At 36.9% G+C, this 24,022-nt stretch overlaps 1 protein-coding gene across 1 annotated transcript in view; it reads left to right on the top strand.

Annotated features, from left to right (window-relative positions):
• The window catches only part of LOC138698747 (uncharacterized), a 72,006-nt gene that overhangs the window by 18,131 nt on the left and 29,853 nt on the right, over positions 1-24,022 (top strand). The window lies entirely within an intron of this gene.

Below are 24,022 nucleotides of genomic sequence, written 5' to 3'. Positions count from 1 at the left end.
AACATGTAACAGCAATGAGTGTCTATATTTTAAATACATGAAATGCAACATCTAATCAGTCACGTCTTGGCCTCCTCACTTCCAAACCACCGCCACGCCGTTACAGTGTGCAGGACTGGGCTGTGTTATTGTGGGGAATATGCAATTATGGGGGGGGGGGAAACTGGTTATGGGAATAAGTGTTGCCAACCTGACAATTTCGAACCTTCTTCTTCTTCTTCGTTTACACACACTACGTCAATGATGATTACGTCTCATTCCATCTCTTGAGAGGTCCGCCCACTTCTCTTTTTCCTCTAGGGCGTAGGTTCTTTGCTGCCTTAATAAGTCTCGTGTTTGAGTTCTATCCACATGGGAGCTCCATTCCCTTTTTGTCATTGTCATAAATGTCTCAACATCTATAATATTACAGTCAATTTCGAACCGATATTAAGAATACCTATTATTGACGGGATTGGCCAGTTTCATATCATATCATATCATATCATATCATATCATATCATATCATATCATATCATATCATATCATATCATATCATATATCATATCATATCATATCTTATCATATATCATATCATATATCTTATCATATATCATATCATATCATAGCATATCATATCTTATCATATACCATATCATATCATATCATATCATCATATCATATCTTATCATATATCATATCATAACTCATATCATATCATATCATCTCATATCATATAATATCATATCATAACATCATATCATATCATAATATCATATATCATATCATAATATCATCTCATATCATAATATCATATCATATCATAATATCATATATCATATCATAATATCATCTCATATCATATCATATATCATATCATCTCATATCATATCATATCATAATATCATATATCATATAATATCATCTCATATCGTATCACAATATCATATCATATATCATATCATAATATCATATCATATCATATCATATCATATCATATCATGTAATGTCATGTCATGTCATGTCATATCATATCATATCATATCATACCATCTCATGTCATATCATATCATATCATATCTTATCATATATCATATCATATCATGTCACGTCACGTAACATCACATCACGTCATGTCATGTCATGTCATGTCATGTCATGTCATATCATATCATATCATATATCATATCATATCATATCATATATCATATCATATCATATCATATCATATCATATCATATCATATCATATCATATCATATCATATATCATATCATATCATATATCATATCATATCATATATCATATCATATCATATCATATCATATCATATCATATCATATCATATCATATACGCTGTGCAGCATAACCAGTATGAATATAGCAGAAGCTAGTCGAGCAGAATTGGACACTGAAACTCTGTTAACCATATTTTTAAATAAATACAGTACTCATTAGAAGAGGCCGTTTTCTTAGTTCAACAACATTGGAATGAGTATAAGTGTGCACGGGACATGATTACGTCACGTGTTCTTCAGTACAACACTACAGGGTCAATCTGAAACAAGTGCAGTGTGCTTCAGCTAGCAATGTGTATAATATCATGCACTGCTACGTACTTGAAATGAAGCACAGAAGAGGGCAGAGGAATTCGGAAGACTGTGTGTCTGTGTAAGTGGCGGCGTAATTGTGTGTACTGGCCCTGTATTAAAAACATATAAACCATTTGAAATTGATAGAAAGAAGTGAGTGCGACGATCTAGCTTCAACTAGTGATTCAGTGCCAGCGGACGAATTCAGCAGAGATCTGTGTGGTGCAGGCCGACATTAACCAGAGTTGAGCACGAGCGCTTGCAACATTTGGTTGGAAGTACACCAGGCAGAGCCTGTGTTATGGTGGCACCCGTGGTTTAAGTTAAATTTCACAGCAAAGATTACTGCAGTTTGATTCAGGGCAGTACCTGTGTTACAGCTATACCGGTTTTCTATGTTACAATTTGACAAAAAGATTATCGCAATATGGGCTTAAACATTACATTAAGAGCGGTACCTATGAAACAGCGACATTTTAAGTTAAAAGTTTACAGCAAAGTCTACGTTTATTCTCTTGTAATACACAACACAGCCCTACTCTTTTATGTGTGTACTGTGGTTGTTGTCCTTGATGCGGAATTAGTACCACAGTCGAGTATATACAGTCGCGAAGCTCAATACGTAGTAAATATGCAAACATTAGGTAGTTGCTCACCACTAGGATCGCTAATATCGCCTCATTACAGGCAATGCAAAATAGCACCGTCACAGTCTATTGTTTCTAGCACCCTCAAAACTCAAGCTTCGTGACTGTATATAGTGGACTGTGTTAGTACAGCGTCACACGCCACTGCTCTTCGTCGTCATTTGGCTCATCGTACTCACCTAACTTCAAAGAGCAGTGGCTAAGATTCGGATTTCTAGTCATTAGATTCGCAACTCATATTCTGCCATTTCATAGCCTCCTTCAGAATGGTTACGTAAGGTACTGCAATGTAATGTATTTTAAATACTGCGTTTCTCAGGCTACAGCTGCGTTTTTTCTCGAGGTATTACATTCATTCCCTTGCAGTCCTGCACGTAGCTGAGACTTGTTCGTGCCTTTCATTAAGTTTGGAAAAGAACTTAACACAGCTCGCGTCTGTAGTCAAGCCTGGTGAATACACGACCACCATTCGTAGCAGTCACGCCCCGGGGCGCGCACCATGTTCATTTGCAAGCAGTGAAACTGAATAACAATGCAAAAGCGTATTGTTTGAAAGTCACTTGGCCTAGCGTTCCTCAAAGTGTGTTCTACGTAACCCCAGGGCCTCACGACCAAATCCTAGGGGTTCCGCGAGTTCTAAATGATTTTTAATTTAATTATATACTTGAGATGATGTTTTTTTTCCTCCAATCATAACAAAACTTTATTATACAATTATGTACAATACAATTGTGCTTAAAAATGATAAATACTGTGCTATAAAAGCACACAAGAAACCTGTATGGAGGTTGCAGTCCTATGACTGTCCTCTGGCAAAATGTGAAACAAACGAAAATGTTAATCTTCAAACAACAGATCTGAGTGTTTTTTTCTTTTTAATCTTCTTATTTGGCGAGGCGGTGGAAGTTGTTCTGGGATGGTATCAAGCAGTTCATTTGGATGGTTAACCAGTGAGCGATGGAGTCGTATGTAGGAGCTGCGCAGGGTGGATTCAAATGTAGATACGTTCAAGTCTTTGTGTAGGTTGTCATTGCGGATGTACCAGGGTGCATCCACGATTAGATGAAGGACCCGGTTCTGCATTGTCTGAATTCGTCTGATTTGGGAATTGGATGCAGATCCCCATACACCACAGCCATACATCCATATAGGTCTGATCAGTGAGAATTATATGTCTTTTCAAGTGCAGCGGCTGTGGTGATGAACCCTTCAACAGATGTTTAACTTGATATCATTTATGTCGGAGTCAAGAGGATGTTATAAATTGTATACAAAAATCACTCAATAAAATCATTAAACGTTACGTTACGAAAAATAATAATAATAAAAGGGGAAGTGTTACAAATACGAAATGGTGAGATATGCAGATATCGGAAACCTTTAAGAAGTGAAAAGAAATTGTGAAAGACAGAAGAGGGACAGGTAAAAATTAATGCTGTTGATCGATCAAAATATTTAATCGATTAACTATTCGAATTTAATCGATTAATCGATCGAGTTGAAAAAATGTTTTACTATACTGTAATACACAATTATTGTTAAATTTAACTTGTGTTTGGTGATAAGCATAAGTATTAAATTAATGTTATATATCTGTGTATATTGTATCGTTATATTACAGAACAACTATTTTAATTACTTACTAACATATTTATTGTGAGGCTTATAATTTATTGTGTCAATTTCCCCGGGAAGTTTTGAGGCAAACATGAATAACAAAAAGTATGAAGACTCGCCTAGTTAATACTGCTTCATCCATGATTTTAAACATGTGAGTGCATTCACATGCTCCGAATTAAGTGCCGCTCTACGTTTAGTAACAATGTTTCCTGCATCACTAACACGAAAAAACTTTTTTTTCTCTCAAGCACTTCTCCACGATCGTTCAATTTAAATCCAAATGTTTCATCGAGCTTACCTCTCAAATTCTCTTATGACATAATGGGGTTTACACTTTTCACAAAACACAGAAAACTAATTTTCTTCTTTATCAAACTAAACACACAAACTTCATATACAAACTCAGTACAGAAACTGCAGCTGCAAAACTAGAGCGGTCGAAACAGAAGACTGGCCCCTATTGTAATCGAATTACCAGATTTTAGAAAGAGAAGAAGGTAGTTACGCTCTCACTTGCACACAGTGTAGACATGGCTATTTTATAAGGGCTGAGGGGGACGAATCCCAGAACATATTTCAAGGAGATTTTTTAAAATCTCATTTTCGGTGATCTGTGCCCACATCTTCCGCACAACAGTTATTAACTCTATACCACTATAAATACTATAGCCTAGTGAATTTGGATATATAAATCAATGCCCAGTTCTATTTTCATCTCGAAACGGTTTATAAAATGCAGATTAAGTAGGCTATATTTATCGGGTTCAAAATCTGCACGATGTACAGCACGAATCCACTTTTCTTGTCTTTCCTTGTCACAATGAAAAGCAAATGTTGAAACGGGTCTTTCCTTACGTAAACGGCAATTAGATGCAGACCTGCACATTCGCTCATTTTGTAAATATTACAGCCTGTACCACAAACAAAACGAAATATCGTGACCGAATGCACGATGTCATAAAAGTTCAAATGGTTCAAATAATCTAAAAATGCTTGCTGCCTTCGTAGCAGCCAGCCACCACATCTCCAACAACAATGCGACACCAGTACAAACGTTGCAACACAGAAATATAATGTTTTATTGGTGGTTTACAATAATTACTTTTATTTCAAAATCGCTTAATGCTTGCTTTTAAATGACATCACATCATCATGACACAAACTGCCAAAAGCACGTCTCGTGTGACGTCATACAAGCTGAAATCAGGCCGGAACTTCACGAGTAGAGCCATCAGCAGCCGGAGGTGTGGCCCTGCGATGTCTTCATTCCGAAAAAATTAATAAAGTAGAAAATGGCAGTCACATTTCGATTTGTATTAATAAATTTCTCATAAATAGTCCCATTAAAGCTGAATGTGCTATGACTTGAATCGCACAGATAATTTTTTATAAAACTGGTTTCTGAGTAACTTTTCTGTACTGGAAATACACCAACGAGTGAACAGAAGGTGCTTGGCATTGTGATTCATATGAAATAGCCTACGTTTTGTAGATCTAACTGCAGGATGTGAAATGAAATAAGTCTTGAGTGTTCAATATATTTGTTAACACTTGAAGAGTCCACTGCAAGAATGATGGATGTCATTTGGAATACATTTTGCAGGAGAAGCAATTGAAAGTCTGAAATGCTTAGCGCTCAAAGCTTAACTGTGATTTTCCGATCATTACTGGACAATGACTATCAGTGTTAATGCCATATAACTCTGTATGTACATTCTATATGTCTTAAGCTATGCATTGACAGTCTTGGTTCATTTTCGACAAGAAAGTGACATCCATCATTCTTGCAGTGGACTCTTCAGTTCTCTTAGAAGTAGCATCGAGTACTGATTCGTTTGTCAATGAGAGCACGCAAACCAACAATCCAGTTGGAAACAGGCACGGACCAGATGCCTGGATGTCTTATAACAGGCCTATAAAAACTGGATGTAATAATAATAATTAATAATAATTTATTTATTTAATCTGGCAGAGCTAAGGCCAGTAGGCCTTCTCTTCCGCCCAGCCAGACTCTAATTCTAATAGAATACAATTGCTTACATAGTTATTACATTAATATCGAGACCATAAAACAACATGAAAGTAAATAATGAAAATTGGATAAATAATTTAGTGTGACAATAATAAACATTTGTAAGAAATAGTAATAATAATAATAATAATAATAATAATAATAATGAGATAATTTAGATATTTATCTGTGATATATATAACCATTAAACATTGAGAAACCTGAAACAGCTATTATTGTTAACAAGATGTACGGGGATTACAAAGTAATGGAGCAAGTTCGAACTTGATTCTAAAGTAAAGTAAAAAACAGACGGTATTGTGAATGATTTCGATTACAATTGCCAGTGATTTTTAAGCAGAATTAATAATGCTCTAATTAACGGCAGGTACTTGACTGCAGGTCAGAATTAATGTATGTTAAAGCTGCACAGCCCGGAATGCTATCCTGCCGACGGATCTCCCAGCTTGTGTCACGTAAAGGATCGAAGTGTGGCTTGGATTTCGTTCCGAAATGAAGCCTCCCCTCACGAAGACAGTGTCCACAGCGCACCGGAACCCGGCTCTCCGGAGTGGAGTGACACGCGAGATCTTATCAATAGACATCCAATCCAGGGCAGGGCGATACAGCGCGGAGATTCATAAATGTGCAATGAGCTTTATTTTAACTGCGGCACTTTATGATTCATAACATAGGCTACCTAAACCTCTGCCCGCAGTCTGTTAGACTCTGCAAACTCAGGCGGACGGTGGGTTTGAAAGTAGAGGAGGCCAAGACGTGGCTGATGAGAGTTTGCATTGCATGTATTAAAATATAAGGCCTGTGACGTACTTCATTACCAAGCGCAGAATTTATAGTTTTTAAGAAACTAAAATCAGGTTTTCAATCCATGCTTTAGAATATTTTTTTAGGATTTTAAATCTTATGTTTAGGAATTTATATGATTTTACGGGGGGGAAAAAAGTAAAAACAAACAACATACTGTTAATATATTACAATATTCTTAGAGTTACATTCAAATATCCGTTATTATAGGCCTAACATTATAAATCTAAAAAGTAGCCTGATGATTCACGTAGTGATGTTTAGTCAACTGTCCGAAGACAGGTCTGACCCTCACAAGTGATACTAACAAGGCATCACTTATGAGGCAACTAGGCCCGGGGAGAATGAGGTAGGGTGGCCAGTTCCTTTTCCCCTCCATTGCATACATTGCCGATTAGTTACATATTACACTAATTCAGTGGTGATATTCAAGAAGTTTAAGAACCAGTTCTCCCATGTGTACCTATGTTAAACATATACGATATATGTCCATGGCAATTGCAAATATTACCTACAGATAATTTAACACCGAATTTCACCAGTGATGGTTATGGTGATGGTGGAATGTTCTATAGAACTATTTACCAACATGCATAATACACGTCACTGTACGTAATAGAAAACCACAATTTAAGTCACACGGAGTTAGTGTGCACTCGAAGTTGGTTGCTTGACGGTTGTCAGCCCACTTTGAGTTCTGTGGATATAGAGGGAAGAATTGGATCGGTGTCGGGTAGAGTTCCCGGGTAGCTCAGTTGGGAGAGCGTTGGTACGTTTAACCAAAGGTCCCGGGTTCGATACCCGGCCCCGGAACAATTTTTCCCTCGAAATTATTCAAATTAACTTTACAGAAAGCTTGATTTGCTATTTACCAACATTATTACATATTATGTCTACAACACGGTACGGTATCTTTACACCCGCAGACCACTCATTTAAGTAGTGCTCCTAATATGAATGAGGTCTCTTTAGGCCATTTTAAGTCCTAACCTACGATTAAGCCTTTTTAGGTCATACAATATTAAATTTAAGAATGTTATTCGTTGCTACATAAAACAAATAACAAAAGCAATATTTCGAGAGTAACGAGATAGCAACAAAATTGATTCGAATCTAAGAATCCGGGGCTTGCTCATTACTATTACATAGCCTACTTGTACAGCAAATTCACTCGACGATCCTCTTTCTTCGCAAACCGATCAATTAGATCATAGCATATTGAACAACTGCTATTAGAAGAAGCTAGAGACAAATATGCATTTGTTTCTAAACTCTCGATATATTTAATATACTGTCTAAATAAATATATCTCGTAACACAAAAGAAAAAAAAATCAGGAACACCCGCAATAAGAGAAAAATTTGCCAACGTAAAAGAAAACTTTTACGCAGGGAGAGAAAACTAACAACACGTGACTCAATTTTATAAAAACAAGAAGAAAGAAAGAGACAGAGCTTCCCAATACAGCCGTGACTAGCAGTACAGTTGTCAGCAGTGGGTAGGACGTCTCCAAATTCGGCTCCCCTCGCGCGTTCTAGTTAAGCTTAAACACTCCGCTATCTTATTGGTTGAACTGCTGTTGTCATGGTTACTAGGGAGCAAAGCGATGTAGCTGTCTCCTCTCTCCCGCCCTCGCATAGACACTGTAGGCTGCTGGATGTCGACTATACAGGTTACAGCGCTATCTGTTATTTTTCGGTACAAATTATTATTTTGTACTATATATCACCAACTGGATGACTAGACGTACTGTAACTTACATCTTAGTCGTAGTGAATAGTAAAGTTAATATAAAGGAAAATTGTCCGTCATTTATTATAACTTATTGATTTTAATTCAGCTGGATTTAATACTGTCATGTTGTATTCTGGTAAAATAATAGGGGAGACACAGCCTTCTTTGCCTCCCCTGAAAATCCGCCGCTGGGCGGTGGTTGTCGAAGAATTCACAAGTTACCTACATATCCCATAGCTAGTCTACCGAGCACCTCTGATTGAGGTTCTGGCTGATACGTACATCTATTATCAGGCAGTACATCTCACTTGACGATATGTGTCAGAGGAAGAACAATTGTTTGTATGCATCTCAAGTGTCACGAAGGACTAATTCGTGCTGCCCTAAATTTGTGACAATAATAAAGAAAATAATAATAGGAGGGAGAGTCAAAAAGTAACCTTAATTAATTGTTTTATTAATTGAATAAGTAGGCTACAATAAGACTACAAACACTTTATCACTTTTCAACATAGTACAACAGGAACACTTGCATTGAACGTAGTGGGGACTATGTTGTAAAGTGATGAAGTGTTTGTAGTCTTATTGTACATATTCAATTAATAAAACAATTATTAAGGTTACTTTTTGACTCTCCCTCGTAATAATAATAATAATAATAATAATAATAATAATAATAATAATAATAATAATGCTTATTAGCCCTTAAATTATTAAATGAACTAGCCAGATTGGTATTTTCAGTAGATTATAATCAACAGGAAGTGACGATTGTTTAGCCGCGTCTGTGGCTCAAGTGTTAGCGTGCTGGTCTTCCATCCAGGCGGCCCGGGTTCGATCCCCGGGATCCCCGGCCAGGTCGTGGGCAAAGCAGACCGTGCAGAAAGGATAAGTGACGTCAGATGTAGAAATTTCATTCATTTGACAGTGGAGCATAAACATTTCACGTTAGAGTGAGAGATGTGAAGGCGCAGCCAGCCAGTGTTTTGTCAAATCTGTACAGTTCCATAAGGTAGGCCAATGCATTACATCTGCAGTGTCACGTTTAAGTCGTGAGATTTAATCACCGGAATCTGACGGCTGAATCATGGCTAAAGACTGGTTCACAATAAACCGGAAACGAGAATGGGAACGAAAACGAAAACGAAAACGGTAAAATTGTTAAAATGTGTACATTTAAATGTGAGCATTCACAATTTACGAAAAGCTTGCCGGAGCCCGGGATCGGGAACGGAGAGTTGGCCAAGTTTCAACTTTGGCGTTCACGTTTCCGATCACAGCCCACTAGATTCATTCTATTGCCATCTAAAAGCTATTTTGTCGTCGTATATTTTGTAGCAAGAAGACCGTGACATAACCTATGCATTATTTTGTTCTGTGCTGTGCATCATGGAGCAAGTTTTATTTGATGAGATTCTAATATTGAGTGTTGAGGAAAATCCTCACGTTTACGATAAGCGGCGCGCCTCGTATAAAGATGAGAAAATGAAGGAGAATACGTGGCTTTCAATAGCTGCATCTTTGAACACCGATCGGAAGCGAATCATATTTTATTACTGTATTGGTTGTATAACACACTACATATTCATGCTTCAATTCAGTAACTACTGTTGTGTTCATTTTTGTTCTATTATAAATGTTTCTTCTCTAATTATTTTACGTCATGGTAGACTTAAAATAGCTTGTGTTAATAAAGATGCATGGGCATATTTATAGTACCGTACCTAATGAAATGTTTCAGTTGAAATTTCGAAGTTGGTTAACCTGTGTTTATGTTGGCTGCCTTGTACTCATGAGAGAACGCCATTGGTCAATTATACACAAATAACATCAGAATGCGTAATATCGACTTTACATATCGTTATTGACATGCATATCGATATGCATAGTCGTCTACGTTCTCGGTTTATTGTGAACCAGCCTTTAGTGGGCTGCCGTACTAAGCCAGGCCTATTTCCAGTACACCGCATGAGGTTTTACTGAGAGTATCAGAGCTGCATTGAAAATGTTTCAGAAGATTGGATACTGGCTATAAGCTGGTCGAACAGTACAGTTTTCGATATAAGGCCATAGTTTGCAAATGACATTTCGTACGCGCAAGGTAACAGCAATCATGGAAGTGAAGCTGTTTAAACAAAGCGGACACGGAGTCTGGCGTGTCGCGTGCGTGCGCCGTCGTGTTTTCTTTAATAGCCATGCTTAACGCGTTGCGTGAATTCTCACGACTCGAGTGTGTGCCGCGCGACAAATAACGAGGCAACATGTCACGACATGGGTCTAAACTCGGGTCGGGGAGATGGGATTGAAAGCTTGTTCGGGAATAGTGCTGCTTATGATTAGGTTTTCTCCGGAGCGGTTGTTTGCGCGCTTTCAATCGGAGACCTCCGGTTACCTCCGATAGTTGCCGGGCAGGTTGCATATGTGCTGTGGCGCAGACACACACTTTCCGCTGAGCATTCCTTAATCGGATCAGGTAGTGATTCGAGTCCGCTGACGTCCGCGTATCTTTTAAAATAAGTTCTAATTTGTTGTTGTTTAATCTCTCTTTTATGTTAATCTCTCTCTCTTTCTTCGGCCTTTTTTTTTTTGTTTTGCTTGAAGTCCTACGTTAGCTGACAGATTTTTTTTCTAGTTTTCAAATTCATAGTATAGGCCTATGTGGAAAGCCGTATTAGTTTTATGTCATTGATCAAATTAATAACATTCAATCTAACTGCAAAACTAACGCAGAAGTAAAGCTTTTCAGTAGTTAATGTAAACATTTATACTTTAATTCTCCTAGAGACTCTCGTTTAATCGCAAACAGGGTTTGTCAATTATTATTCTAATCGGTTTAGTTTAACGTAAAATATATTAAGGGAGCTTCAGAATGAAACAAAAGAAACGTGGGCTATCAATGGGTTAAAGTTTACTGTCCAACATAATTTATTCAGATTCTTCACCGGACAGGATTTTGATCATTGTGTTAAAGGGTGTCAGTATTTGAACTGTCTCTTCTAAAACGCGCCACTCTTTCTCTGTAATAAAAATATAAGCGGATATCAACTTAAGGATAATTGTAATTATATTATTACCACATGTTTCTTTAGTTTCATTCAGAAACTCAATATTTTAATCCAAACAGCAAAATATAACACAACTCGTCTTTTAAATATTTCGTATCTTTTTTATTGCCTCGGAAATTACGTTTAAGAGAAATTTCAAGACTTTTTCCTATACAGTGGGTCATTGGGAACAATAGCACTAAAACAATTTAAAAAGAAATCGTATCAAATGTTTTGCGTAATTGTTTTCATCAAGTTCGCGATTGTGCGATCGCTTCAAATGGTCTAACAAATTCGAAGTTCCACCACCCTTAGAGTAAATTCGCCCACAAAGTTTACAGCGTGCGACTTTATTATTAGGCAGGGAACGGATTTATATGGACTAAAAATATATGAAATATGTAAATATATATGTAGTTATTTTTACCAAAATATGGAATTAAATATGGATTTTTACCAAAATATGGAATTAAATATGGACTTAAAATTATAAAAAAATGACTATGTACGTTAAATATTGGTACATTTTAATCAAACTAAACAAAAAATATAATGGACGTACTTTATCTTCCAATGTAGTTTCAACAAAACACAATTTTTATTGTCTGTTACCATAACAATAGGTTACAAACATTTCTTTCAAGTGCTGAAAAGTGAATCTTCTTCTATTGTCTCTGAGGATAGATTTATACTGACTAAAAGAGCGTTCGACGTCACAAGAAGTAACTGGTACATAATTCAATTTCACAATGTCTGCTGGGGATAAGTCCAAGTTAATCTTCACTGTTGATTCACCACTCATCACAGCAACAACCTTTTGTAGTTCTTCATATCCAGGGTTTTTTGAAAGTACAGTGTCCACCTTAGCTCTTACTGCATCTGCAACTTTACCTCTACCACGATTCAGTTGTTCCACAGTACTATTTATAATTTCAAAACTTTCAGATAGTGAAAGGTGCCTATTTTGGAGACTTTTGAGCGTTTTTATGATGCATGAAAATGTATGCTGAATGTGAGCTAAGTCATTCTTCACACTTATGTCACAGGTAACTGTTTTCGCAGTATCAATTGAGACTGCATCTTCAGAGTCCAATGCAAGGAGAACATTGTTAATAGAGTCTATATGTTCGGCATAATATTCAACTGCTTCTAGCCATGTACCCCATCTAGTTAAAATTGGCTTTGGTGGCAATGGAATTTCAGGGTACATTTCTTTCAACACGTTAACTCTACTGGGAGCTTTGAGAAATACTTTTTTCACTGATGAAATCAACAAATCTACTTTAGGGAAATTGTCTCTGACCACTTCTGCCACACGATGAAATGCATGCGCCACACAAGTAAAATGAGTCAATTTAGGATATACAACAGATAATGCTTGTCCAGCTTTGACCATATAAGGGGCAGCATCGCTAATAAAGAATAACACATTATCGTACATAATACCCTTTGGCCACAGGATACCCATAGCTTCGTTGAACAGTTTAACTATAGTTTTGTTATTGCACTTTTCTAGAACATCACAATGTAAAAGAATTCGTTCAGAATATTGTTCACTTAACAAACCGATAACTACATTACCAACAAGTCTACCTTCTTTGTCGGGAGTCTCATTAATGGAAACCCAAATTGAACTATCTTTAATTTCATCTCTTATCTTCTGTATTGTCTCATCGTAGATGGATGGAGCATACGTCTTCCTAAGTGTTGACTCATCCGGGATTGTATGTTGAGTATATTTTTCAAGGAATTCCCTGAAGACCTTATTCTTTAGTTTGTAGAGAGGAATATCAGCAGAGATGAGAGAACGGCACAGGTCGATGTTAAACTCAGATCTTACATTCGATGTTGTTGGTTGTGTTAAAAACAATTGTCTCTGCTTGGAATTTAGTTGTTTGTTGGCCTGATGTTTACTAGTTGTAATGTGTTGTTGCACCAGGAACTTTTGTGTAGATGATACTGCACACTGACACAAATTACAAAATAATATTTTATTGTCAGTTGATAAACCATCTTCTTTAAATTCTGAAATGTAACTTGTTAGTTTTGATTTTAAATTGACTGAATGACGTACTTTTGGCATATTTACCGTCTTTATAGTATGATTTACAAAACTGAACCTATGTGTACTCTGACTGGCATTTAACTGTTGAGCTGCACAACTGAAGTCTGTTAAAAATTTTAAATTAAATTAATACAGTTTTGTAACTTACTTTCCCATTGTTGATAGGACTGCTAATTTTCAAATAACTCTGATGTTAAAGGGATTACTGAACATGTGTTTAAATCTCTATTGTTGAAATGTATTTTTAAAAGTTAATGGAATTTTGTTTTGTTTTATTGTTAAACCTAATATAATATGGACTGTTTTATATGAAATATGGAAAATATATGGAAATTAACGAAAATATGTACTAAACTCTAAAATATGGAAAAATATGGAAAATAAAAGTAGGATTTTTCAACCCTACACATTGTGAAACATAAAGATAATGCAAAATATAAATTATATTAGCTTTATAAGTAAATATGTATTTACATATAAATCCTTTCCCTGATTATTACCTTCAACTAAATTAAAGAATTTCCATACGACGGATATGCGATTTGGTGCCATTTTATTCCACTCAACTACCCTCAGTCCGTACGCGCCGATCGTCCTTGAGCTAACTGTCGCTTCGCTCCGAACCCCCGCATCCCTCCGTATGTCCCCTGCTCCATCTGCTGTAGTACCGGAGATCACCGGTGGAGAGCTTTATTCGTAATCCTCGATTCCTCCGCGGTAGTAGTCACTCCGATGAGCAGCACTGTTCGAGAAGCAAATGAAGCACAGCTTCACGTCCCTGACTGAGAGAACTCCGGGCAGGATATTCCGCACACAGGATGATGGCAGAGCGCAGCAAGGATTCTGAGTGGTCAAGCTATGTCGCCTATTTTTCTGATGTGGTATTCGGCTCTCCTGACGCCCAGGCGCCTCTAGTTGAGCGATGTGTCGTCAACAGTCTGTAAATTTAACTCATCATGCAACTTCAGTCTCGGATGTTTGGTTTAGATCACTTTTTGCAAATATCTGAAGATGCGGTATAGGCAAGCTTGTCCACATGCAGGTGCAGCGTGTGTTCAACCTTTTTTCCCATCTTATCCCTAGCGAATAGGGATTATAAAGAATGGACACTGAGCGAATTTTCCTGTGTTTTGTTTCTCTGTGCTCCGGCGTTTAGTTCCACTTTCAAGCGCTAGAGGTTAGTGCAATCGAGCATATACTAAGATAATAATTGAGTATAGAGTTGAGACACGGATCCTAACATCCAATCCAGTAACACTTTGCTTCAAATAAATTCAAGTTAACAGCTTTTCCTTATTTCTCAGTGACAAACTAGTTGTAATAATAATTTTTTATATTTCAGATATAATAAATTATATTATAAAATAATATAATACATTATAAAATTAAGTATTGAATTCGTTTAATATTTGTATATAATATAATATAGGTATATGGTTTTACTTCTCATAGCAGTTTTGTTTTTCCATTTTCAGTGCTATCAAATCATTACATATTTTAATTGTTGTTGGGGTCAACGACTCAACTCTCATTATAAAGGAACTCTAGAGTCTAGACATTACAGTTAATGACGGATTTATTATTTTATGGATCCAATTTATTTTATTTGAGTACATAATGTACCTAGATGTATTAATTATATGTGTTATATTTCCGCTGTGTCGACTGCTAGCTGGTGTGATGTCAGCGCCAACTCTAGGGAGAAAGCAGAATCTCACGCTCTAGCTGGCTTGAAGGTCATTGAAATCAGTCCGGCTACATCAAAGGTACCGACGCGAAGTGTCCATACTTAATTACCTATACGCTGGTATCCCTAGGGACACTTTTCCACTCAAGCTTGTACCCCCAAAGTTGTTAATTCAAATTATACATAACCATATTTAAACTTAACTAAACTCAACAATTGAGGGGCGTTTTCACAAAACTCGTTATCTACATTTTTTTTCGATTTTGAGGTTTTAGCGTATCCTTATGTTTTTGGGTCAGGAGAATCCAATGGTGCTATCAGAATTAAGCTAACGTTGGTAAGTATATCAGTAATTTGATCTTGAAATAAAAGAGATTTTTCAAAACTCGGTATCTACACTTGTGTATTTTAGAAAATAGTTGTCTTGAAAAAAAAAAGAAGATTTTGTAGATAACGAGTTTTGTGAAAACGCCCCTCAATTTATCAATTACTAAATTACCCACTTTTAAGCTATAAAAGAGATAATCCTGCTATTAAATAACTAAGGGAATAACATTACAGATATCATAGGAAATTGCTTATCTTACTTTATTAACTTGAGTCGCTCTGTCCTGTTAACGAGATATCTGTACGCCAGCTCCTCAGGTCATTCTGGATTCAAGCGATTTCTTTGCTTCATTCTGATTGACAAACCCTACTCACTTAAATTAGTAGAGGGAATGCCAGTGTCAGAAGTTCCATATAATCTTTACGAGCATAACGCTAAAAGTCACGAATTCAAGTTTTCGAATTTCATTTTCAGTGCACTATCAACGGACATTTCTATCAAACTTTCCTTTAATTTTAAGGGAAATTCAGAGAAATTGAAGGCTGTGGTGGAAAACGCATTTGTAATCCAATCATTACCTCCGATCATTTTAAATTTCACGTACCCCCTAAAAGTCTTCGCGAACTCCCGGTTGTGTTAGAATGAGGAACTTGCAGTGCTGTCCACCCCAAATTGCATTGTGGCCGTGAGGACTGCATAGAGTTTAACTATTAACGGTCGTCAGCTTGTGGTCACGGCAGTCCACGATTGTCCCTACATGCTTAATTGGTTCGTTTCGTTGTCGTCTAAACTGCACAGAGAGCGGACTCGTCGTCTGCATTCCTTGTTCAAACTTTATTCAATTATCCGTCCGTATTGGTTAGCCTGTGCGACTGAATGCACATGGAGATACGGCGCCATCTGCGAATGAGTGCGTAACGGAAATCAATCGCAGCGAGAAATATCGGCTCTAGAAGGCTGTGAGCACCAGACGGGCGAGCGGAAGAAAGTAATGAAATGACGACAAAAGCGCCAATTATTGTTCCATATTTAAATTCCCGTCCCGTGAAATAAATTAGCAAAACAAATTGGCACTTGTCTTTGTTATTGTCATCCGTCCTTTGTTGCCATGGATACGACTCCGGCTGTTTCCAACTGAAATGCCGTTGCCCCAGTTCCGTGAGCCTCACCCACTCGAAATTCAATAAAAGTTAGGCGCGAATTATACAAACAACTGACGATCTGGCTGTTTCCATGGCCACGGCTCCTTAAAGGAGAGAGCGACAAGCACTCGGCGCTGCCGCGAGTATCTGGCAAGCCACCAATTGGAGGCGAGTTCGAGCACTGGCTGAGAACGTCCTGTTTGTTCCTTTCCATAAACGAGCTGGTGGCATGAGTCACACTATTTCACGAATAATGATAATAATAACAATAATAGTAATAATAATAATAATAATAATTAATAAAATGAAGATAGCATAATTATATTACTATTAAATAAGACATTCAAGTTTCTAATTAACTACAGGCAGCCTATTTCATTGGCCTCCTGCACCATGAAATTCATGAGTAAACGTTTGACAATAGCTCTAGAAATTATCAGTGAAAGAGCAAAATTAAACAAATATTTGAGGTTATAACATTTCCTTTTCATTTTTTTTGTTATTTAACGACGCTGTATCAACTACGAGGTTATTTAGCGTCGATGATATTGGTACTAGCGAGATGGTATCTGGCGAGATTTTTCTTTTGAACTAAGTACTTCATTTAGTGAGACAAGATAAGAACTCTTCTGATATTTGAAGAAGCCTATTTCGCGAATCGCATTAATAAGTAATTCATAACATACACAAATAGATTATATTATAAATTAAGATAGCCTATTTTAACAACTTAGCCTACATTTGCTAGCACGGCCCTCTGTATTGTTCAGGAAGCAATGAAAATATTCAACATCTGAACATCAGTTGTAGCAAGATATTAAACAAATGCGCATCAGGTGCGACAAGATTGCAGTTGTCAGTTGGGTTTGATGGGTTAAGGTCCATTCACAATGAAAATTAAACATAACCGTAACATAAGCACAGAAGTTTGCGCCCAGGCTACCAAATGGGATCATTCACAATGATTCACATAAGCATTGACATAAACATTACCGTAAGACGTTAACATGAAAGTTTGCGAACTCCAAACTTTCATGCTTATGCTTACGTGATTTGCAAACAGAACACAATCGTGGAGCGCTGAAGTATACGACAGAATATGAGGAAATGGCGTCGTTGTTATGTTTCCATGGTTACCAAGTATGTTTGCGGTTATGTTTATGTCCCCATTGTGAATGATGGTATGACTTCTTGATTTTACCGTAACGTTTACATTCTTAAGTTAACGCTTACGTTATTTGACTATAATTATTTATTTAATTTCATGTTGTAATATGCCGATAAGCTGTTAATATTTGACTATAATTATTTATTTACTGTGCCACCTTTCCTTATCTTTCAAGTTAATAATTCACATTAACGTTTTCGATACATTTCTATCATCTTCAGTTGTAGAGTATTAAATGAACATTTATGTTGAAAACCTTGCCTTTTGGTGTGGAACTTTTTGTGATGGTTTTCGGATCATGTTAGTGTGAATTGTTCTAACTCAACTTAGGTTGGTCTATGATACACTTGTTATATTAAGTTAAGATCACTTGCAGTGCATGTAGTACAATTAAAAGATTTAACATATGTAAAAGTTATATAAAACTATAAATGTGATCAGAAAAATGTGAAACATTATAAAACACTTTTAAAAAGACTGTAAACACTTGTTAGCCAGTTTTTGACTTCGTTAGATGGGACTGCTTCAGTTGTTCTTGATATTTAACAACGATCTAAAACACAGTATCAATTTTATCACTAACATGTCTATATTATTAAATGTATACTGTTAAAGCATTTCATTAGGTGAGGTCGATAAATGTGAAAATCGTAGATATATGCTACTGGTACAAGATGTTTAATTTTCATTGTGAATGAGCCTTTAAAACTCAATAGATTGCACACTGGCACACGAGCGATAACCAAATTTTAAACTTATTTGAAATAGTGATTCAAGCATAAACTAATATGCATACATGCATACATACATACATACATACATACATACATACATACATACATACATACATACATACATACATACATGCATACATACATGCATACATGCATACATGCCTACATACATAAGCTTACATTACGTATACCGCGACTGTGGAGGACATGCATATCTGTACAGTCGATGTGTTTGTGATCACGAATATTAAATTCCGACGATTCAGCTCAGAGCCACATAATTAAATTCCGGACAGAGGAAATGTCGAGGGAACCTGCGCATGCGCAACGCGCATCTGTGTGGAATGTGACGTATGAAGGACACACGGATGAAAGCTGAAGAATAAAACTAGCTACAGATGTGAGGGCACATCACGATGCGTCGAGGGGATCACTGGCTTACGGAACTAGCCTGTCTCTGCATTCTACGACTGTAAAATGATTCACTATGCAGTGCGGCAGTGAAGTCTGGGTTCTCAAACCAAAAAGAGACAAATGAACTGCTTACTGTAACAACGCTATAACCACAGTCCAATGAACGCCTACGGACATGAAGGCGCCGAATTGTCGTACAAAACTAGCCAGCCGCGAGGTCTCGCTCAGTAATATCTCGGCATCGAGAGCAGCTACACACCTGTGATCTGCAATACTGTAGTGACAGTAGACACACACGCTATAGTTCGAGTAACCATAATGACAAAAATTTGTTGTAGGCCTAAGCTGGGACCTCTTCCTGTGAAGAGGAAATATATTGCATGTTGTTTGTTGTCTAGTCAACTGTCCGAAACTCACAAGTGATACCAAGAAGGCACCACTTATGAGGCAACTAGGTCAGGAGATAATGGAGTAGGGTTCCTTTCCCCCTTCATTGCATACATCGCCGACTAGCTACATATTACACTAGTCAGACTTCAAATGCACACAAACAATATTGTTCTTCCTCTGACACATATCGTCAAGTGAGATGTACTGCCTGGTAATAGATGTACATAGGCATATCAGCCAGAACCTCAATCAGATGTATTATTATTATTATTATTATTATTATTATTATTATTATTATTATTATTATTATTATCATTATTATTTTGCTCGTGACCGCCATTAAAGAAGGAGTTCCATAAAACTTTTGTCACTTAAAAAAAAAAACATTTTCGATTTATGCAAAAAGAAAATAATCACTGACTTTTCATTTACATGTTGGTCAACTTTATGAACATAATCGTACTCAAAATCCATGTTCACACTTACAAACAAGCTCTCGTGATGTAAAATCAACATGATTAAAGTAATTTTTTGCAATTATTACTTTTTGCTGCATTTATTCACATTCAAATAACTATCTTATAGGCTCCAATAAATGTAATGCTGAGAAGTTGAAATTCTTTTACATTTTCTGAGAAGTACGGTTAACAAGTCTACAAAGCCTTCTTTCAATAAAGTAAATATTTTAAAAAGTAAAATATATCATCCGGACATTAAAGAAATTATTTTTTACGTCTTTCAGGTCACTTACGCATTCAAAATTCAAATTATAGCTCTGTTGTTAAATGACATGCATGTCAAAGATGCTGCTGCACAATTTTTTAACGCCTGTAACATATTTTGTGCAAGTAGATACATTTCATAAATTAATAAAAACAAATATATAGGTATATGTAAACTCAAGAACTATTAAATTGATAGTATTGAGGCTTGGGTACATTAACTAGAGGTTGCTATATAGAAAAATTAAGTCTCAAGTTTAAAAATTTCATCAACAGTAATCTCACTAGAGGTTTTCATTTATCTAGAGAAAATCAAAACTCGAGTGGGATTTAATTGACTATTACACGATTAGAAGAAAGTATATAAAGATTAGAAGTAACGAAGTACTCCAATACAATAAAATATTAATTGACTTACGAAAATACAAAACTGTCTTCAAATTTGTACCATCTCAACATTATAAATATTACGCTAGTAGATGGCAGTAGTGTGTTACGAATAGCAGTTTTCTTATCAGTTGTGCCAACTATGGAATCTTCATTGAACTCTGTGGACGGTTACTGGTCAAGAAGGCTTTGTTGATTCAGTTTAATTTTTATTAAAACAGTTGCATTCCGCTTCAATTATCCCGATCCCAGTAATCAACGTCACTTGACAGATGATTTTCAATAAATCTTAGTATTAAACAATCTCTGATACGTGACTATCCATAATATCATATAGCAGAAGCTATAACAAACATAACCTAAATAATATAAATAAGTGTTAGAAAAGTTTAAATTAGGGATGATGAAATAAACAAGAAACGTTTTAATTAACGATGATGAAATAAAAAATAAACATGAATAAATTTAAAAGAAACAATTATTGAAAGTACAATTTTCAAATTTGAATGTTTTAGTGGTTGGTGGTTCAGTTGATGTTATATTGGACGTGTGCGTAAAAGAAGTGAACTCGGTGATGTACATGGTGTATCCCTCAACTTATTCAGGATTTCCGAATGGTGCTCTTCATTTATTTGTAAAAAGGGTTTCAGGGAAGATGCATAGCTATGACCGGTGATCTTTATTAATTCTTGTTCTTGAATGCCAATGCGAGTCATATTTGAAAGTGCTGTGCATCGACTGGAGTGGTTTGTAATTTTCTGTTTTTTGACGTCCAGACCAGTGCAGTTTGAAATATTGGCAAACAAAGAAATAAATACTAGGGTAGTGATACAAATAATCAAATGCTAGGGACTCGATAAAATTAAACAAATGCTAGGGACGCGATAAAATTGTGCGATAAGCAGCCATGATTGGTTGAAAGACGTCCTTTCGTACCGTTTTATTGGTCAAAAGTAGTATGACGTAGTAAAGGTGTAATAGTCAAATACAAACTTCACCCATTTCATCCCTTAAGTGCTCTTCCCCCCTCTCGGTTGGGAATCACTGTTCTGCTCTGCATCTTAGGCTAGAGGGCCGAGCTAAAGTCAAGTGAGGAAAAGGGAGCCTCATCATCAAAAGGTTGAGGGACACAGCATTGCAAAGTTGGTAGTTTTCAACTCCTGTTGACTCGTTAGAGCTCACTGTCGTTCAGTTGTTTGTTGGTGTACACGAGGAGACTCCTTGTACAGACTAGGGGCTTTAGAGGAATGAAAAGTATAATCAAGTGCAGTAACAGGAAACCAATGCTCCTCCCAAACTGTGATAGACTATGAAACAGACAAAATACCACTGCCACTTGTATTTAAAGGGCTATGTGACCTCGATCGTGTTGTGAATTTCCCTACCTCAGATTTTTGGGGGGGGGGGGTTATTTTACGACGCTGTATCAACATGTAGGTTATTTAGCGTCTGAATGAAATGAAGGTGATAATGCCGGTGAAATGAGTCCGGGGTCCAACACCGAAAGTTACCCAGCATTTGCTCATATTGGGTTGAGGGAAAACCGCGGAAAAAACCTCAACCAGGTAACTTGCCCCGACCGGGATTCGAACCCGGGCCACCTGGTTTCGCGGTCAGACGCGCTGACCGTTACTCCACAGGTGTGGACTCCTACCTCAGATTCAGGGAATAAAACTACATATCTTGTTCCAACAAGTTAGAGTTCTCTCCATTGGGCTTTTAATGTGAGAGAGTTTTTGATAATCACTTCTTTGCGCGATGGATTGGTCGAGCTGGTACAATCGCATGGCCGCAGAGGTCGCCAGATTTGATCCCGAGACTTTTATCATCTGGTGCTATAAATACATGGTTGACAGAAAACGTGTTATGAATCTCCAGAAATTATAATAGATAAAAAAATCTCATAATCACAATCTTGCAAATCATCTTGGAGAGTATATGTGTCGAAAATGTATCACCGTTTGGACATTACCTACCAACAAGAGGTAGGCCTAAGCGTAAATAAACCAGCCTGGGCCGAACCGAGTTTGAACTCGGGTCCTCAAGAAACTCCTCCGATACAGATCCATTTGCTTTGTATGAACGCACCGGCAGCTTCTTTTATCTCGTGTATTTAATTAGTGACGTCAACCGTGGTCTAACAGTCGTCATGCCAACCGTTGTATCCGAAGTCTGTGCTTTCAAATCCGGGATAGGGCGTGTGAAAGAACTCAACAACACCTGCAACTGAACCAATAACGACAACGTGAGGAGTCTGGTAGTTGGGTCCATGTTCTGCGGTTCGTGTTTTCATATTTGCTTCCCAGTAAGATACGTTTCTTGTAGACACCCGGTACATGTCCAATTCATTTCCAGAAAGCGAGCGGAGAAATTTCATTTCCGATGTCTCTCTAGTTCATAATGCAGAATGTACTGTCGTATTACGTAACATTCCGATTGTGTTTCATTTCCCGTCTCTCAACCAATTCGCGAAGTTTCTCCATCTTAGGTCTTCAGAGAAAGTCATTATTATTTTCACTCACTGTTTGTCAATTCCGTTTCAGTTCTTCAGCCCCAAACATTGACCACAAAGACCACGCGGAATCAAACGAAGACAATAATTCCGATCGCTGGGTTCAGTGATCACTGGTTTTAATCCACACTTGTTTTGTCTGCTTTAAAGCCAACAGATACAATCATTAATGTCACATCTGTCCTTCGTTATTCACAACAAAGGAAACCTTGTTATAAGCGCCCACAATTTCAAAAACTGGTAACATTAGCACTGAATAGCTATCAGAGTGGAGTTAAATCTACTTCTATTGCTTAGTTCATCGTCAATGACCAGGAGGATGATAAAATACTTAAGTACTCCCTCAAACAGAAAAGCAAGCCTGTGAGTTTCATGTCACAGATTTGTACCACGTAGGAGAACCCTGTCCCTTATTGAGGGCTCGAGGCCAGTTAAGTCGGCTATTTCTCATCCAAATTTAATTTTGAAACTAAACAACTTATACAGCAAAAACCTTCGTTCCTATCACTGCTCTTTAATTCTTAAAGTTCTCTTCCCGGGACCTAACGACAATTACTATGGAGGTGTAGTGTGGCTAACTTGAATATTTTTTTTTTTTCCGATAATTAATCATGCAGCATGGCGTGTTATTGCAAGATCTCCGACAAAAAACATGTCCGTGTACAGCGATTCCTACTAAACTATTGGACGGATTTTGTTCATATTCAGTATCTACGAGTCAATTTATCAGGGAATGATGTACATGAAATATAATAATTTTAGTACTAGTCTGTCTGTGTACAGCGATTTCTACTAAACTATTGGACGGATTTTGTTCATATTCAGTATCTACGAGTCAATTTATCAGGGAATGATGTACATGAAATATAATAATTTTAGTACTAGTCTGTCTGTGTACAGCGATTTCTACTAAACTATTGGACGGATTTTGTTCATATTCAGTATCTACGAGTCAATTTATCAGGGAATGATGTACATGAAATATAATAATTTTAGTACTAGTCTGTCTGTGTACAGCGATT

The sequence above is a fragment of the Periplaneta americana genome, chromosome 4 (assembly GCF_040183065.1).
Source record: "Periplaneta americana isolate PAMFEO1 chromosome 4, P.americana_PAMFEO1_priV1, whole genome shotgun sequence".
Lineage (NCBI taxonomy): Eukaryota > Metazoa > Arthropoda > Insecta > Blattodea > Blattidae > Periplaneta > Periplaneta americana.
The sequence above is the reverse complement of the archived record's forward strand: the minus strand, read 5'-3'. Positions and strand labels throughout refer to the sequence as shown.